The sequence below is a fragment of the Schistocerca nitens genome, chromosome 3, assembly GCF_023898315.1.
Source record: "Schistocerca nitens isolate TAMUIC-IGC-003100 chromosome 3, iqSchNite1.1, whole genome shotgun sequence".
In the NCBI taxonomy this organism is placed as follows: Eukaryota; Metazoa; Arthropoda; class Insecta; order Orthoptera; family Acrididae; genus Schistocerca; species Schistocerca nitens.
The window spans coordinates 721,309,465-721,327,306 of NC_064616.1; the positions used below are offsets into that span (position 1 = coordinate 721,309,465).

Sequence of the window (17,842 nt, forward strand, 5' to 3'; positions counted from 1 at the left end):
ACTCCCAGGACCTATTAATAAAGAACAGAGGTAAGTTAAGATGGTTGTTTTAATGTTTCAGGTGTCCTACATGGTCACTCCCCCACTTTAGTACGACGTATGGAACGTTCATGCTATGTGAAAGTGTCAGATACGTCTTTCTTTGGCAGGCTGTTCAACTCTTGCGTCACATTGGCTTGAATTTCGGTCAGAGCTTTCACCTTTCATGCGAATTTCTGCACTTTGTCGTTTCGTGGAACTTTCGTGTTCATAACACTTAGTCGTGTCACCCATGATGATTTTTACCACAAAAGAATTTCTGTGATTTGCATTTCAATCAAGTCGCGCCAGGCGTCCATGAGTCACCGTTTTTGAGCGGGAATCGGGGTGTGCGGGATAAAATTTGTACACACTTTTACCTTCTTCAAACCATTCTGGAGGCTATATTGATCGCTTGAATTAGAGATCTCCAGTTCGTTGCTTTACCGCGACTTGTGGCACAACAACGTTGACACACTACGGTCGCACGTCTGCTACTTAACACTGCCTGCTCACAACTGACTGTTCGAATGCACATCTGTTGTTTACAGTTGTTAGTTGAAGGTTCAAAAATGGTTCAAATGGCTCTGAGCACTATGGGACTCAACTTCTGAGGTCATTAGTCCCCTAAAACTTAGAACTAGTTAAACCTAACTAACCTAAGGACATCACACACATCCATGCCCGAGGCAGGATTCGAACCTGCGACCGTAGCGGTCTCGCGGTTCCAGACTGCAGCGCCTAGAACCGCACGGCCACATCGGCCGGCGTTAGTTGAAGCTACCACAGTAGTTACTGAGCTAAAGACGATTGTACGCCAAGAATAAAACCAGACTTGGAATTTTTTGGACGGGCGTTGTATGAATGTATGTATCTATGTACATGTCGATTTTCTTTCCGCATTCCATCCTGAATGGAAAAAGGACGATGGGAGACGGGAGGCGGCGGGTTAATACGGTAGGTGATATACTCTCGATACTAGAGTTGCGCTCTACCAAAATTACAAGAAAATTTGGTAGTGTTGGTACAGAGCATACATGATGCTGTAAATGGTAGGCTTGCCGGTAGTACTGGTAGCATTGATAGGGAAATAAATATAGATGAATGTATGGGACAGGCACTGGGAACCAAAGACTTCTCTTTTTTGTTTGTTTGTTTTGCACGTAATGCGAACCGCACATCGTTCAACGTTAGTCCATTGTTCATTCTATTTCCTTATATAAATTGCATTTTAGAGTAACAAAAATTACATGCTCACGTAGTAACTTTTGCGCTTTTATGTAACCAAAAGCAATTACTTTTGAGTAGCTACAGTTTACATGCACAGACACAAATGTTTACAATTATTATTGTTATTTTGTACCCAAAGGAACTGTCTTTATCATGATCAGAGGCAAGAGTTTCCAGTTATTACTGGTAAGTGCGAAAGTTGTTTAGTAAAACCAGAAAAAATGTTTTATATAAGCTCGAAGAAGTATTGCAGCGATGTTTGGTATGTTTTTGTTCGGAGTTTTTTTTTTAATTTTAGTTTTCTTTTTAGGAAATTGCGTTTTCCAGCGCTATATGACAAATCTGTATTCTTTTTATTTGTCTGCGTGACGCAACAAATCAATAATTTTCGAATACAACCTGAATTAAACATTGACAATTTAAATTTTGCCGTAAATACCGTTTATTTTGCCGCGTGGTTAGAGGCGCCATGTCACGGATTACGCGGCCCCTGCCGCCGGAGGTTCGAGTCCTCATTCAGGCAAGGGTGTGTGTGTGTTGTTCTTCGCATAAGTTAGTTTAAGTAGTGTGTAAGTCTAGGGACCGATGACCTCAGCAGTTTGGTCCCTTTGGAATTCACACCGGCCCAATATCTTCATTCAGTTTCTAGACAGTTCACCGCTATCGGTTTCTAGTGGAATTTACTAAGCCACTAGTCGCATACGAAACCAAAGTGATCGAAATGACGTAACGCCCAAAAGGTATGCAACACACCTAATGTACAGGTAACGCAGGTACTATCTTAACTGCCCGAGCTACTAGGAAAATTGTCGTAGTTTACGCTTAACTTACGATAGCCTACGGTAGTTTTGCTACTCTTCTCGTCACACATAGCATGGTGGATTGCTGAGTACAAACGTAACACACACACACACACACACACACACACACACACACACACACACACACAATTCGAAACAAATTCTTTGTATGGAACTGCAGCTTCAGCTTTTGTTTATTCCTTGTCATATGCGACAAGCTCTGGCTAAATTTCATCAGACGACGTTTAGAGTTATCATTTTCGTGATACGAGGGTCGTCCACAAAGTAAGTTCCGTTTCTATTTCTATTTGCGGCAGCGCTACGATCGTAGTTCCGAGCATACGCGGCAGTTACTCTGACTCAAGGAGAAGACATGTACGCCATTTTCAGATCGCTGCTGCCGACGTGTGCTTTGTAGTGCTGCTTTATAATGTCAGCCGTAATTGAAAATACCGCCGCGTGTGAAATCAGATTTGTAATTCATTTTCTAAAGACAAAGAAAGTTAAACCAATGAAAATTCATCGGCAACTCTGCGAGGTTTGCGGACAAAATGCTATGAGTGCTTCAATTGTTATGAGATGGGTGAGACTGTTCAATGAAGTACGTGATCAAGTGCACGATGAAGAACGAAGTGGACGCCCGTGTGTGGTTACTGATGAACTGGTTCACACAATTGAAGCACAACCGTAAGTTTACACTTAGTGCCCTTGCTATGGAAGTTCCGAGAATCTCACGATCACTAATTCATGAAGTTGTTACTGAAAAACTGAGATTTTGAAAACTTTTCTCACGCTGGGTATCCAAAATTCTTACTGAACAACACAAAAAACAACGGATGGGCAGTTTCTGACACGTTACAATGAAGATTCAAATTGCTCTAAGCACTATGGGACTTAACATCTGAGGTCATCAGTCTCCTATAACTTACAACTACTTAAACCTAACTAACCTAAGGACATCACACACATCCGTGCCCGAGGCAGGATTCGAACCTACGACCGTAGCAGCAGCGCGGTTCCGGACTGAAGCGCCTAGAACCGCTCGACCACAGCAGCTATCTACAATGAAGAAGGCGATGGTTTTCTTACTAGGATAGTAACGGGGGATAAATCTTGAGTATTGTACAACACCCCTGAAACAAAACGGCAATCAGCGCAATGGGGCCACATTTCATTCCCAACGAAGATTAAGTCTAAGCAAATCTTGACACCACGAAAAGTCATGTGCACCGTTTTTTGGGACAGAAAAGGCGTTTTGCTCATTGATTTACACTTAAAATCTATCCTTGGTGGGCCGGCCGGTGTGGCCAAGCGGTTCTAGGCGCTTCAGTCTGGAACCGCGCGACCGCTACGGTCGCAGGTTCGAATCCTGCATCGGGCATGGCTGTGTGTGATGTCCTTAGGTTAGTTAGGTTTAAGTAGTTCTAAGTTCTAGGGGACTGATGACCTCAGATGTTAAGTTCCATAGTGCTCAGAGCCATTTGAATCATTTGTCCTTGGTGGTCAACACTTCAACGATGATGACGAGCTGAAAGAACATGTTACCAAATGGTTGAATACACAGGCGGCAACATTCTATGAAGGAGACACACAAAAACTTAAGCCACGGTATAACAAGTGCCTACAAAATTTCGGAAGCTATGTAGAAAAGTAGTTTAACCGTTGTAGATTTTTGTAGAAGAAATATTATTTCTGCATCTGTACACGTTTGTTTTATATAATGAAACGGAACTTACTTTGTGGACGACTCTCGTATTTCTCTCTCTCGGTTTATAATAACGAGTGTAATTTGACGCTGAAAGTAATTTTAACCGCGTGCAGCATATCGTGTGGAATCGCTAGTCGTCAATGCTCAGCAAATCCTTTAAACTGCAGGATATACAGGGTCGCTGGCTGACGACGAGTTATGAGCAACTTGGCAATTCAACTTTTACGTGGCAGTAATTCAGCGGGCACTTGAATGCTGCATTTGAACGCCGCCGCCGGAGCAAAACTCGGGTGAAACGTTAAAAGGAAGGAGCGGGGAGAGCGACATTGCGGGCCGCGCGGCCTCACTTATTCACGGTCTGCGACTTCAAATGAAGCGGCGTGGGCCGGCGCTGGCAAGCAGTTGCCCCAAAGGTCAGCAGCGAGCCAGGTCACTTCCCTGGCCGCCCAGCTCTGCACGCGCCTCAGTGCCTACACACGCAGCACATGTTGCTCATACAGCCATTTCAAAACCAGTTACGCTCCGTTTTTCGGCACCGAGAAACTTTTATTGTTCAGAACATTAGTATGAAACATGGCGCTGGTACGTTGTAGCGATTTTCTGAACTACCGATCGACTTTTGTTAACACGTGTCTTCATCGTCACCAGCCATTTATATCCAGAGCCGGAGAAAAGCCTCTTGCAAACTTCTCTGCGTATTACGATTTCCGTCTTTATACCTCGAAATTAGTTTACCGCAATTGTACAATACTAATTTTTATTTATTGCTTGTTTAATGCTAAAGTTGTCCTCTGTGAAATTTAACTTCTTTCTAGCTACCCCGTCATTCTAATACGAGTGCTATGTCTTCAGTTTCCGGCTGCTGCTTCGTGATAACGTCCCAGGACCGTGTTCTAAATCAGCCCAGAATTTGAGATTCTCGTTTGTCTTTTAAAGCAGCCAGACAATCCTCATCCACAACAGTTCCTTCTCTAGATTGTCGCACAGATGACAAAATGGTAGATATCGAAACAGACGACAGAGGGATAGAGAAACAATTAAAATCGCTCAAAAGAGGAAAGGCCGCTGGCCCCCCTGATGGGATACCAGTTCGATTTTACACAGAGTACGCGAAAGAACTTGGCCCCCTTCTTGCAGCGGTGTACCGTAGGTCTCTAGAAGAGCGTAGCGTTCCAAAGGATTGAAAAGGGCACAAGTCATCCCCGTTTTCAAGAAGGGACATCCAACAGATGTGCAGAACTATAGACCTCTATCTCTAACGTCGATCAGTTGTAGAATTTTGGAACACGTATTATGTTCGAGTATAATATCTTTTCTGGAGACTAGAAATCTACTCTGTAGGAATCGGCATGGGTTTCGATAAAGACGATCGTGTGAAACACAGCTCGCGCTATTCGTCCACGAGATTCGGAGGGCCATAGGCACAGGTTCACAGGTAGATGACGTGTTTCTTGACATCCGCAAGGCGTTTGATACATTTCCCCACAGTCGTTTAATAAACAAAGTAAGAGCATATGGACTGTCAGTTCTCAATGGAGAGAAGTCTTGCGAAGAGTGACTTCAGGTGTGCCCCAGGGGAGTGTCGTAGGACCGTTGCTATTCACAATATTCATAAATGACCTTGTGGATGACATCGGAAGTAGGCTTTTTGCGAATGATGCTGTGGTATATCGAGAGGTTGTAACAATGGAAAATTTTACTGAAATGCAGGAGGATCTGCAGCGAATTGACGCATGGTGCAGGGAATTGCAATTGAATCTCAATGTAGACAAGTGTAATGTGCTGCGAATACAAAGAAAGAAAGATCCCTTATCATTTAGCTACAATATAGCAGGTTAGCAACTGGAAGCAGTTACTTCCATAAATTATCTGGGAGTACGCATTAGGAGTGATTTAAAATGGAATGATCATATAAAGTTGATCGTCGGTAAAGCAGATGCCAGCCTGAGATTCATTGGAAGAATCCTAAGGAAATGCAATCCGAAAATAAAGGAAGTAGGTTACAGTACGCTTGTTCGCCCACTGCTTGAATACTGCTCACCGGTGTGGGATCCGTACCAGATAGGGTTGATAGAAGAGATAGAGAAGATCCAACGGAGAGCAGCGCGCTTCGTTACATCGTCATTTAGTAATCGCGAAAACGTTACGGAGATGATAGATAAACTCCAGTGGAAGACTCTGCAGGAGAGACGCTCAGTACTCGGTACGGGCTTTTGTTGAAGCTTCGAGAACATACCTTCACCGAGGAGTCAAGCAGTATATTGGTCCCTCCTACGTATATCTCGCGAAGAGACCATGAGGATAAAATCAGAGAGATTAGAGCCCACACAGAAGCATACCGACAATCCTTCTTTCCACGAACAATACGAGACTGGAATAGAAGGGAGAACCGATAGAGGTACTCAGGGTACCCTCCGCCACACACCGTAAGGTGGCTTGCGGAGTATGGATGTAGATGTAGATGAACAGTGTCAGTTTCCTTATATCACTCGCAGAAAATAAGTTGAGGTTTCTCAAAAATGCTCAGACACATCCATCAGCCCCTGGAGTCTCCGGTCTGTCTGAATTGCACCATCCAGCCGCCAAGACAGTAGCCTTTTCAGCAACCATATACGACGCTGACGGCGTCGTGAAGACGGGCATCGGGACAGAGTGGCTGCGTACGCAGAAAATAAATGTAAGGTGGCGTCACGCGCCCTAGAACTGAATGCTGAAAGTGGGGTTTGAAGGAACTGTCCGTTTTAAAGAAGCTCTGAAGACAATACCAACATTAAGGAACTAACAATAGTACTTCAGTTTATTAAAGGCGGAAGCAAAATTCACTTTGGATGTTACTGACCACGGTCGTGCAGTACACAGTAAACAGTGCTGGGAACTGACAGTAGAAGTATCGTACTAGGTGGTTATAATTAAAGTACAGCTACTCACAGAGGCCCAGTGGGGGCTATAATTATCGTATGGCAGCGAAACTTGGTAGATATTCTAACGTGTTAATGCAGAACCGATTCACACTGGAAAAAAATTAGTTCTAAGTTTGGCCACCAGATGCAAATCTGGCTCTGAGCACTATGGGACTTAACATCTGTGGTCATCAGTCCCCTAGAACTTAGAACTACTTAAACCTAACTAACCTAAGGACATCTCACACATCCATGCCCGAGGCAGGATTCGAACCTGCGACCGTAGCGGTCGCGCGGTTCCAGACTGAAGCGCCCAGAACCGCACGGCCACCAGCGGCCGGCACCTCCAAATCAGTGCAGCCTTACTCCGTTCACAGTAGTTGACTCCACCCCATTCAAAGGGTGTATAGTACCCTTTCTTGCTGTACGTGTGCGACTGCCGACATCGTGGGATTGTGGGAGGAAGGGGCTGGGGTCCCAGGAACAGGAAGGCTCTTTTGCTTACACCATCTCGTGTGCTTCTTTGACAGCAAACTGACATGAGTACGCCTCCTCTCCGTTAGTCACTCGCAATACGTTACAACGTCGCTGTTTGCATCAGACACTAATTTCCTGCGCTGTAAACCAGTACACTAATGAAGAAATACTAATAGTTTCATTAGGCGCCATTCTATTTTTGAGCAACAAATCCCTATCCACTTGACTTTTATTGCCCTCCCGGCCACAAATCTCATTCGGCCTTAGCTGCCAGGCCAGCGTTCATCTGAAGAAGTGTAAATTGCTGGCGGCTCCCCACTGTGACTCAGGTATTTCGAGCGAAGGCTCCTCCCCTCGCGACACGCCTTCTAGCCTGGCGCTGTACTAACTTACACTGCGAGCAGTAGCAGCAGGCCCACCCGTATCATACACCGCAAAATAATGAGTTATACCGTGTACAACAAGAACGCTACAAACCTTCCTTCTTGTAAGAAGCTTCCTGTTTACAGGATGCTTTCTTGCTAAAAACTGACGTAGGGAACTGACATATGTGTTGTAAACGGACGTAATTTCTTAAATGTATCGGAAAAACAACAGTCACCCACAATTTCACTATCTTACGTAATTTACATAACACCGTCATCAGTTTCAAACTTCAGATGATCTTCGGCTCACGACTTACATCTTCTGTCCAGCTATGGTACGGTTTAGGCACTGATTTGATCTCGGTCCGAAAGATTCCAAATACGAATCAAGATCCAATGGACTAGCCCTCATTTAAGTAAGACTACTACACTGGATATTCTTGTCAACATCGACCTTGTATTATAATGTTACACAAAACATCTGAAAATGAACCTGTAGGATACTGTCCTAAATTCAAATATGTGAGCTGTCGTATTTTGTCGAATGTCGTCGTCGTCGTTTTCGTCTGATGGAGCTCTCTATGCTAGTCTATCTTATGAACCTCATTTCATCTCTGCCCAACGATCGCATCATAAATTCATTTGAACTTGCTTACTGTATTCTCTGTCTCCGTCTACAATTTTACTAGCGCCCCCCCCCCCCCCCGCACGCACACACACACACACACACACACACACACACACACACACACACACACACACACACACACTTGCTTTCATTACTAAATTCAGTAAGTACTATCAACCGATCTTTTCTTTTGGTCACGTTGTGCCATAAATTGGCACAAGGTTTCAAATTCGATGTCTCTAGGAGGATACAAGATGACTTACACAAACATTTTAGCTAGTGTTAATGAGGATGAATAGGTAAGAGAAACTCGTAATGTTCGGGAACAGTATTAGTTCTGTCCTGCTTGACACATTCATATTGCATAAACATCTGGGCGTAACGCTGCAATGTGATATGAAATGGAAGGAGCGTATAAGGAATGTTGTAGGGAAGGTGAATGGTCGGCTTTGGTTTATTGGGAAAACTTTGGAAAAATGTGGTCCATCAGTGAAGCAGATCGCATATAGAACGCTAGTGTGGCCTATTCTTGAATACCGCTCGAATATTTGGGATCTGTACCAGACCGGATTAAAGGAGGACATCGAAGTAATTCAAAGGCAGGCGGCTATATTTGTTGTAGTATTCAAACTACACGGATCTGTTACGGAGATGCTTCGAGAACTCAAATGGGAATTCCTGCAGGAAGGTGACGTTCTTCTCGAGGAACAGTACTGAGGAAATTCAGAGAACCGACAATTGAAGCTGACTGCAGAACGATTCTGCTGCAACATGTATTCCGCGTAAGGACCACGAAGATAAGATACGAGAAAATAGAGTTCATACAGTAGACGGTCGTTTATCCCTCGCTCTATTTGGGAGTGTAACAGGAAAAATTTGGAAATTTGTGGTAAGGTCTTATGGCACCAAACTGCTTACACACTATATAATCTAACTAAAGCTAACTTACGCTAACGAAGACATACACGCGCAAACTTCCTACGGTGGGCGGGAGGAGGGGGGGGGGGGGGGGGGGAGCCGCGCGGAGACCGTGCGGCTACCCCGCGCGGCGGAACAGGAAAGGAAATGACTAGTAAGGGTGCAAGGTACCCTCCGCCACGCAACATACTGTAGCTTACGGAGTATTTATGTATATGTAAATTTCTTTTCCCACAATTCGATTCCCTCCTCATTTAACGCTCACTTTTTGCACGTATATATTTTAATTTTAAGCTGGGCCATACCATCCAACCAGTTGCAATTTGTGGCATAAATTCTGCCGAATGTCTAATGTTTTCGTATCAACATTCCGTTAAAGACAGTCGATCCTTGGTTTACTGAAGTATTTTTATATGCCCTTTGTCAGTTTTATCCAATAAAGTACATACCCCAAATATGCATCTAAACGTGTGAAGATCTCCATCATGTTATAATACAGTATGTTTTTCTGACACTAAATTTTCCAGGAAAAATAAAGTCCATACTCAAGAACGCCCTTTGGCTGCAACATGAAAATTCAGAACACTGTGGCCGGGATGGTTCCTTCGAAAGGGCACGGCCGCTTTCCTTCTCCATCTTTCCCTAACCCGAGCTTGTGCTCAGTCTCTAATGACTTCGTTTTCTACGGAACGTTAATCATCTTTTTCTCCTCCTCCTCCTCCTCCTCCTCCTCCTCCTCCTCCCCCCCCCCCCCCAACGATGTCTTCTCGATAAGATGTACGTACTGTGTTTCTCACTATTTAAATCCATGTGTGGCACTTATTGACGGCTACGATGATTGATTTTGTACTCTAATGTTTTTCTGTGTTCTGAACAACTACGCAATGAAAGGAACGGAGGAAATGAAATTCTGTGCCTACGTGTTGCTATCCCTCTCGAACAGCATAAAGGAGACTATAAAGACTGACGTCACTTTTCGACGAACAGATCAACAGCAACAGCTTTCTGTGCCGTTGCTCTATTATACATCGCGGTGACAGTTGGAATAAGCCACACAACGTAACAGTACGTCCGGTGAGCAGGATATTTACTATTTTCACTTCTTTTCCCCCTTTGTCGTCCAAATTCGAGCGATGAAAATCTCTTTCACTAACCGGACCCCCATTGGCTGTATGTGGCGTCAAGCTCCGGCGTTTTTTCGAGAATTAATAAACATGGCAACAGAGGTGAGGTATGAATCTGTCACTTCCTTTTATCCGCAACGCTCCTAAAAATTCTTCGCTAACAACCACAGCACGTTCAACCATAAAAAAATAAAATCTCCCGGAGATAAAGCTACGCATGTCAAACGGCGTAGAGAAGATGAAATAAAACAACTATAACTACAGGGTCAGCTTCATTCCACACTTTTTATTTAGAGATACGTCTGAGAAAATTTTATTACATTCGCTGCTTTCAATCTGATTTTCCAGTGAGTGAACGAATATAAAATTGTGATCTGCGAAAAATGTTTTCTGGACAAAATGAAACAATCAGGTACACGTAGAGAAGATAGCAGGCTTATAAACTGACCAGGACAACAATGGCGATGAAACACCGCGTGAAATTAAACACCAACCCCGAGATACGCGGCGTATTTGAACGCGCGGAAAGAACTCCACAACAAATACACGCGAGGCAAAAACAGTTTTCCATTTCAGCGCTGTGATACGCAATGGAGAGCGATATTTACTCGCTCGCAGGTTTACGGTCCGAAATCCTGGTCGTATAACAGCAAACAAATGTGGATACAACCACTGCGCATCATACAACATCAAAGTGCGAGCGTTTCAAAATAGAACATATTTGTAAATCCCAGCGCTATTATTGATCTTTGGTACACAAAAACAAACAAATGCAACTAAATCTGGTCGTAAGCAATTATTGTAAAAATGAAATAACAAACACCTAGTTTATTAACCGCAAACCATGCGACAAACTAGACGACGGTAATTAATTACTTTCAAGATACGCGTCCGTCATGTAATCAGCAGGGTATACTCTCATGAAATTAATTACAGTTACTCCATATCATCGTTTAAACTTTACGCTGAATTGAAAAGACAGCTTTTTATTTAAATCGTTAAGTTCGTATTCCACGTCAGGCGGGTATAGTCCCGGATGAAAGTATGACAAATTGAAATGTATAGGCTGAATTATTTAGAGAAATCTCAAATATAGCACGAATAAACAAACATACAAAAATTTTTAACGCACTGGTAGTTCAGCTTTTTTTCGTTCTTCGAAGTTGCAGTAGAGTAGAAAGGAGACAAGGCCGAATTCAGGAAGCAAAAGCAAAGACACATACGGCTGTGTACTATCTTTCGCAGGATGAGAACTTTCGTGTTACACATAACAACTTAAAAGTCAAACCATTTATGAGTAATATGCGAAACAAATAACAGGAGACGGCATGAATATTTGCAAAGAATGCTTGGCTATAGGTTACTGGCAGTAAATTTGAATTATTCTCCAAAACAAAAAGAGGTATAGGAAGGCCCTCGAACAAACAAGCATCGGTTTAGCCTAAGCCTTGAACGTAATCAGCGGAATGTTATTGACAGTTTATTGTTCACAATTGCGGAAACGATCATTTTAGATGCAGGTAAGAAGAGGTCTTCAGTCATTCTTTTCTTTTTCCATTCTTCGTTGAGAGTAACTTACGAAAAGTTGGGAATGCTTTTAATAACTGCTTCTAGTAACGCTTCTTTCTACGGACTTCTTGTTTCCTTAAATCTAAACAAGCCATAATTTTTATAAAACGTCCTATGTTTTGTTATGAGACGTCTCGCAATGCTTATGGTTTTACTGCTTCAATGCATAAGAGTACGTGACACAAGACACACCAAAGTAACATCATACTATCTAGATTAATACTGGTAAAACCGATCCACTATTGTACAGCTGCATTATTGATGACAAACCGCTGGATGCAGTATCTACCGTAAAATATCTAGGATAAACTATCCAGAGCGACCGTAAGTAGAATGACCACATAAAATAAATGGTGGGAGAAGCAGATGCCAGACTCAAATTCATAGGAAGAATCTTAAGGAAATTTAACACATCCACGAAGGAAGTGGCTTATAAGGCGCTTGTTCCACCGATTCTTTAGTGCTGTTCATCTGACTGGGAAACCTACCAGGTACCACTGATAGAAGACATACAGAGGATCCATCGCAAAGCGGCGCCTTTCGTTACGGGATCGTTTAGCCGGCGCAAGAGCGTTACGGAGATGCTCAACAAACTCCACTGGCAGACGTTACAAGAGAGGCGTTGTGCATCACGAAGAAATTGACTACTGAAATTTCAAGAGAGCACTTTCCAGGAAGAGTTGGACAACACATTACCTTCCCCCCCCCCCCACCCCCACCCCAAACGTCTCACGGAATGACCACAAGAGGAAAATTCGAGTCAATACACAGGCTTACCGAGAATTATTCTTCTCACTCGCTATTCGCGAGTAGAACAGGATTGGAAGGCTCAGTGGTTCCAGAAGTACCCTCCGCCACACACCATTAGACGGCTTGCGGAGTATGACGTACATGTAGACGTACATAGATAAATGATCGTCTCCCGGCCTTTTTTTCTCCGCTGGCCGGATGTACTGGTCTCATGTTCACGCTTTGATGCTTTGAAGTTGATGCTCCGATACTTGATAACCTTGTTACTCTATGTTTCAAACTATTAAATCTTCGTAAAGCACACAAAGCTCCACAAAACTTACACAAAGCAAATATGGTACTGCACTAAACGCATTGTCGTCAATTTTAATTTGTAGAGAACTACATGTACAGTGAAATAAACCAACTGACTAAGTCGATGGGCGTTATAACTTCTCAGCGTAGCGACAACTGTGCACGGTGTCCATCAGTAATGTAATTACACAATGTGGTCACTGTTAATCACATAGCTTATTGCATTTCAATATAAGCACATGGAAAATATTATGGCTATATCATTCTGTCCTCTTCATGCCAATGCAGATGAAGAACGAACGAGCGAGGTAGACTAGACTTCACACGTTACAGTGACTCTCAATGTGAATGCAGAACACATATCGCATGCATATTAGTCTTACTAGAGAATCCTCAGATTATTTTATACAGCTGACGTAATAGTTGCTTGTATTACGAAATTCAAAGAGGTGAAAAGCCACTGCTACTCGTGACAATATATTACAATGTTGAATAAATAATAATAATAATAATAATAATAATAATAATAATCCCCGTGGAGGCCCGGGAAAAGAATAGGCCTCCGGTATGTTCTGCCAGTCGTAAAAGGCGACGAAAAGAACAAACCACTAATAGGGCTAACCCCCCTTTTAGTGTGATTAGTTGGTTCAGGACAGAACTAAAGAAGCCTCGGACAAGCGCCGTCATGGTCGGGGACGACGCTTGAACCCTATGCCCGCCCACGATGGTAACGACACTGCTAGCCAACTGGAAAATGATTTAAATCCAATTAGAGGTGTTTTGCAGGATATGCTTCATGCAACCACCCTAGAAGGAAAACAAAGGCAGAGGATGAGATGGTCAGATGAAGTTAATCGACACCTCATGTTCTGTTATTATCAAGCAACAAACCTAGGAACCAACACCACTGGATACAGATCACAAGTATACACAACATTTATTACCAGATACCCAGAATTAAAATTTTTAACAGAACAACGACTAGCTGATCAGATCCGTGTAATAATCAAAAATAACAGGATACCCCAGTCAGAATTAGAAAACATCAAACAACAAGTACAACAAATACTGGAACAAAATAATGTGCAATCAGAAGAAGAAGAAAATATAGTAATGGACTCAAACATCCCAGAGCAAACAAACAAAGAACAACACGCACCAATTAAACAATCAGAGGAAAACGAAATCTTAAGACAGCCACCAGAACAAGCACAAATAGAACACGAAGTGACACAGATGTTAGATATAGAAGAAAAATTTCAGCTAACATATATAGAATACAAAGACACAAATACAGACATTAGACCATTCTTGCATAGACCACCAAATAACCCACAAGTCGAAACAACAATAAAAACTATCAACACAATCATACACAACAAAATAAATGAAAACACAACTATGGAAGAGTTACAACTACTGGTTTATATAGGAGCACTAACTACACCAAATATACACACTAGGCAGAGATCAGAACCAACCAACACACAGAAGAAAACCAAAAAACCAGCGTGGCAACACAGGCTACAGATCAAAATAGAAAAACTGAGAAAAGACATCGGACAGCTAACACAATTTATAAGAAATGAAATCTCGGGAAAAAAAACGAAAAAGGTTAGGTAAAATCTCACAACAAGAAGCGACAGAGCAATTAGACGAAAAGAAGCAGAAATTACAAGCATTAGTCAAACGACTCAGAAGATACAAAAAAAGTGAAAATAGAAGGAAACAAAACCAAACATTCAACACAAACCAAAAGAAATTTTACCAGACAATAGATAACACACACATTAAAATAAACAATCCACCAAGCATAACAGACATGGAACACTTCTGGAGCAACATATGGTCAAACCCGGTACAACATAACAGGCATGCACGGTGGATACAAGCAGAAACAGACACATACAAGATGATACCACAAATGCCTGAAGTGATAATTTTGCAACATGAAGTCACCCAAGCTATTAATTCTACTCACAAATGGAAAGCCCCTGGAAATGATAAAATAGCAAATTTCTGGCTAAAGAAGCTCACCTCAACACATTCACATCTAACTAAATTATTTAACAGTTACATTGCAGACCCATACACATTCCCTGATACACTTACACATGGAATAACTTATCTGAAACCTAAAGATCAAGCAGACACAGCGAACCCAGCTAAATATCGCCCCATAACATGCCTACCAACAATATACAAAATATTAACTTCAATCATTAAACAGAAATTAATGACACATACAACACAGAACAAAATTATAAATGAAGAACAAAAAGGCTGTTGCAAAGGAGCACGAGGATGTAAAGAGCAACTGATAATAGATGCAGAGGCGACATATCAAGCTAAAACTAAACAAAGGTCGCTACACTACGCATACATTGATTACCAAAAAGCTTTTGATAGTGTACCCCACTCATGGTTACTACAAATATTGGAAATATACAAAGTAGATCCTAAATTGATACAGTTCCTAAACATATTAATGAAAAATTGGAAAACCACACTTAATATCCAAAAAAATTCAAATAATATCACATCACAGCCAATACAGATTAAGCGTGGAATATACCAAGGAGATTCATTAAGTCCTTTCTGGTTCTGCCTTGCTCTGAACCCACTATCCAACATGCTAAATAATACAAATTATGGATACAATATTACTGGAACATACCCACACAAAATCACACATTTGCTATACATGGATGATCTAAAACTGCCTCGTATCACTAGCAGTCGAGATGACAGGCATCTTATACGCATGGCTGTAACGGATCGTGCAGCCACGTCTCGATCCCTGAGTCAACAGATGGGGACGTTTGCGAGACAACAACCATCTGCACTAACAGTTCCACGACGTTTGCAGCAGCATGGACTATCAGCTCGGAGACCGTGGCTGTGGTTACCCCTGACGCTGCATCACAGACAGGAGCGCCTGCGATGGTATACTCAACGACGAACCTGGGTGCACGAATGGCAAAATGTCATTTTCTCTCTTGAATCTAGGTTGTGTTTACAGCATCATGATGGTCGCATCCGTGTTTGGCGACATCGTGGTGAACGCACATTGGAAGCGTTTATTCGTCATTTCGATATTGGTGTATCACCCGGCTTGATGGTATGGGGCGCTATCGGTTACACGTCTCGGTCACCTCTTGTTCGCATTGACGGCAGTTTGAACAGTGGACGTTACATTTCAGTTGTGTTACGACCCGTTGCTCTATCCTTCATTCGATCCCTGCGAAACCGTACATTTCAGCAGGATAATGCACGACCGCATGTTGCAGGTCCTGTACAGGCCTTTCTGGATACAGAAAATGTTCGACTGCTGCCCTGCCAGCACATTCTCCAGATCTCTCACCAACTGAAAGCGTCTGGTCAATTGTGGCCGTGCAACTGGCTCGTCACAATACCCCAATCACTACTCTTGATGAACTGTGGTATCGTGTTGAAGCTGAATGGGCAGCTGTACCTGTACACGCCATCCGAGCTCTGTTTGACTCAATGCCCAGGCGTATCAAGGCCGTTATTACGGCCAGAGGTGGTTGTTCTGGGTACTGATTTCTCAGGATCTATGCACCCAAATTGCGTGAAAATGTAATCACATGTCAGTTCTAGTATAATACATTTGTCCAATGAATACCCGTTTATCATCTGCATTTCCTCTTGGTGTAGCTATTTTAATGGCCAGTAGTGTACTTTTGTAACCCCGTCACACGCCTGCAACGCCACCAGGTGGCATCCAACAGTGCAGTGGGCAGTGGTCATAATGTTTTAACAGTGTATGTTACGAAAACAAAGGAGACAATACAATGAAGACGCAAAAGCCAAAACTCTACTTGTACGACACGAGTCAACGCGGGAGAATAGGTAAACTTCCGAGACTAAAGGCGACGCCACAGTAAGAACACAAGCGTCTGTCATGAGTAACAGGCAGTTACGAAAAAGAACCGCGCTGTCCCTATTGGCATGTCTTTGCCAAGGGAGACATGGTTCCATCAAAGGTTGCCCTACAGACACCTCGGCGACGGTCGTTGAATTAGATTCCACGTTTCGGTTTCGACAAGCCAATCGTAAGTGACGTTCACTGCCTGACCTTCCCGCCCGCATCTCGTGGTCGTGCGGTAGCGTTCTCGCTTCCCACGCCCGGGTTCCCGGGTTCGATTCCCGGCGGGGTCAGGGATTTTCTCTGCCTCGTGATGGCTGGGTGTTGTGTGCTGTCCTTAGGTTAGTTAGGTTTAAGTAGTTCTAAGTTCTAGGGGACTTATGACCACAGCAGTTGAGTCCCATAGTGCTCAGAGCCATTTGAACCATTTGAACCTGACCTTCCGCCCGGTGAGACTGTTCGCAGAAACGGCGATACAAAGAAAACTTGCGAAGGGACGAACAGGTCATAAAATTAATATTTCCGTGATCAAGTATTACAAGCGGGAACAGAAACGATAAATTGTAACGTATTTTCACAAAACTCGAGTCTAAACCCGGTTTAAGACTTATACACGATTACTTCTATCATCAGGTCGACTACAAAGTTTACGCCGGATCTCAGGGGCACGCGGTCATAAGGTTAAGAATGACGACTGGTCTCGACTCTTCTTCAGAGTGCCGACCAGCCTGTGAAAGTTGCATGAACGCGTTTCATGGAAACGTTTGACATGTGACTCGTTGCTCCGTCCTGCGCATAGAATTCTTCGAAAATTATAAGACAAACTTGTGTACTCACAGTCCAGTCAAAAGATGTTCGTCCCACTACATGATTATTGGAAAAGCCTCACAAAACACCATCTTTCTCGTCGTGTACTAGACGCCCGAATATCTCGTGAGGATTCGTCGCCATCGAATACCTGGCGTTCTGCGAAATAACACGGCCGGATAAATGAAACCAAGCCTCGTCGGACATGAAAGCCTACACCGGGTCTCTCTGTCCACCAACAATGTTTTGGAGAAGACAGTTGCAATAATCAATTCGTTTTGGTTTGTTTGTCTTCTTCAGCTGTGGCACAGTTGTGACGCGGTATGGTTTCAATTATAATTCACGAATAATTTTGCGACAGGAAG

General features: G+C 43.0%; 1 protein-coding gene across 2 annotated transcripts in view; it reads right to left on the minus strand.

Moving 5' to 3' along the window:
• The window catches only part of LOC126248689 (plexin-A4), a 995,564-nt gene that overhangs the window by 247,498 nt on the left and 730,224 nt on the right, over window positions 1–17,842 (minus strand). The window lies entirely within an intron of this gene.